We start from the raw sequence: 2442 nt of genomic DNA, 5'->3' as shown, positions 1-2442 counted from the left end.
AGACACAGGAAAACTGTAAGAACCTTGGAAATGGAGTTTCCAAGAGAGTTGGAAATGGTGTATATTTCCAAAATAAGCATTGTACTGTACTAGAATTTGGACTCTGTGGGAAAAAAATGAACCAGAAAGTAAATAAGAATAAATAATATTCCGGAAGTATCTTTGCAACCAAGAGGCTGAAGTGAAAAATAGAAAGTTGAGACTTCGCAGAATGCCAGTAACGCTCTGCTCCCTCTAATGGGGGCTGACAGTATCCGCCTCTTCAAGACCAGGTCTGTCCTGGTCAGAGTTTTACTGTGAGGATCAATGTAAAACAGAAAAATACTAAACTTGCTGGGATATTTTCTTTTTCTTTTTCTTTTTCAATATGTAAGTCTCTTATTGTCCCCAAAGAGCCCAAATTGTCCTTGTAATCAGGATCTTGTCTCTGGAGGTAGGAAACTAAGGGCGCACTCATCAGCCTGCTGCACGGTTCCCCTCTCAGACACATAGCTGCCATCCAAAAACTCCTTGCTATCCTTGTTTTTAACTGTGTGGCTCGCTGAATCAGAGCTGCTGAATTTGAAACGAGTTCAATATGATTTCCTTCAAGGATTAATTCATCCTTCTGGGCTTGAGAGAGAACAAGCAAAATCTGACCTCATCCGAACCCTGTAGATTTTTATTTATTTTTTTTCCCAAGAAATTTCGGATTTCAACCAAAGACCCTTTCTCCTGAATAACAACGTTGATAAGGAAGTGAGCATACATGGACCTCATCTCGTAACGAAGCCCAGCATAACACCCGTGATCATGTTCTGAACATGACTGCAGGTGGTTCTGAGGGTGGCCAGCTCCTTCCTGTTACCCCACCACTTGTCAACACGGAGCCATTTCTTTTTCTTTCCAAGAAGACTCAGCTCTACATTGATGTGACTGAAGTCCCTCTGCAGAGTTCCCCTGGGGCCCTTCACAATGACTGCTGCCCCTTCGGAGTGATGCTGACATTTTCTAGAATGTTGACAGTCTGATTGCTGAGAATGGTCTTCATTCTGGAAGTAGATGAGGCAAATAGTCATCCTCACAGGAAAGTCACGTGGGCAGAAAGGAATACAGAGCCAGATGGACACTGCCATGCTGGCAGTGGTTTCTATGAGACCTGGTACTCTTTTCCAATTCTATGTCTCTCTCTCTCTGTCTCTCTCTCTGTCTCTCTCTCTCTCCCTCTCCCTCTCTCTCTCTCTATCATATATCTATACCTATCTATCTATCTATCCATCTATCTACCTATCTATCTATTTACCATCTATCCATGCATCCATTCATCTACCTACCTACCTATCTGTCATCTCTCTCTCTAACATTATCTCTATCTCTCTGTGGCAAGTATGGAAGCCAAAGGTCTTTCTCCTTCTCTTTCTTCTCCATATTCCTCCTCTTCCTCCTCTCTTCATCCTTCCTCTCTTCTTCCTCCTCCTTCTTCTTTTATCTCATGCATCACACATGGGCTGGTCTTGAACACACTATGTTGTCTAGAATGACCTGTGATTTCTGATCCTACTGCTTCTGTAGCTCAGTGTTACAGGCATGTGTTTCCACAGTCAGTTTATACAGTGCTGTGGATTACACTGGACTTTGCACCTTCCAGGCAAGCACTCTAGCACCTGAGCTGTATGCCAGCCTCCACCTTACTTCCTGAGAAAGGTTACCTCACCTGGATCTGACCTGAAAGCTGATGGGAAGTGTCTCTGGCCTTCTCTAGGGCCACAACTACGTGTGACACTTTTATGCAGATGCTAGAACATCTGAACTGAGGTGCTCATGCTACTCACATAGCCATCTCCCCAGATAGCTGCATCTTCACAGCTCTTGCCCAACAATGTGTACAAAACTGTTTATACTTGTCTTTTTATTCTTTCTTAGCAGGGTGCCTCATGGAAACAGGTTAGAGGATTCTTTTTTCCTAGTTTTATTTTTTTTATTTTAAGTCAGGAGTAATTTGTAGTTTGGAGAGCTTTTTGAGCAAGGGTGTGTTTAAGTTTCTACTTTTAGACATGAGACATCCAGCTCCCTTTCTCTCCCTCCCTCCTTTCCTGTGAGTGTCATGGATGGATAATGCGTAACCTCCCTGAGACATCTAGACATCATGATGGCCCTGAGGCAAGAGAAGATTAGTGTTTGTTAACTACCTTTCTGGCTGCTTCTCCCTGATTCACTACACTTCCTGACTTTTCTAATGCTAGGCAAAGAAAAATGAACAGTAGACCACAATAAACAACAACACCCATTTTAAAAAAATCATGTGCTCTGGTCATAATTCTCCTCTTTTCAATTTTGGTTCCTGAGGGCAAAGTTCACCATCTCTGGTTAATTCTGGATAGAATTTAAGTGACATGAAGTAAGCAGATGCTTTCAGGGACTCATTTATAAAGAGTAACACACACACACACACACACACAGAGA

At 42.6% G+C, this 2442-nt stretch overlaps 1 pseudogene; it reads right to left on the bottom strand.

The window, feature by feature from the left end:
* Positions 1-413: 413 nt before the first annotated feature.
* On the bottom strand, positions 414-1030 carry LOC116898370 (annotated as a pseudogene).
* Between the last annotated feature and the right edge of the window lie 1412 nt (positions 1031-2442).

The sequence above is a fragment of the Rattus rattus genome, chromosome 4, assembly GCF_011064425.1.
Source record: "Rattus rattus isolate New Zealand chromosome 4, Rrattus_CSIRO_v1, whole genome shotgun sequence".
Taxonomy (NCBI): domain Eukaryota; kingdom Metazoa; phylum Chordata; class Mammalia; order Rodentia; family Muridae; genus Rattus; species Rattus rattus.
The sequence above is the reverse complement of the archived record's forward strand: the minus strand, read 5'-3'. Positions and strand labels throughout refer to the sequence as shown.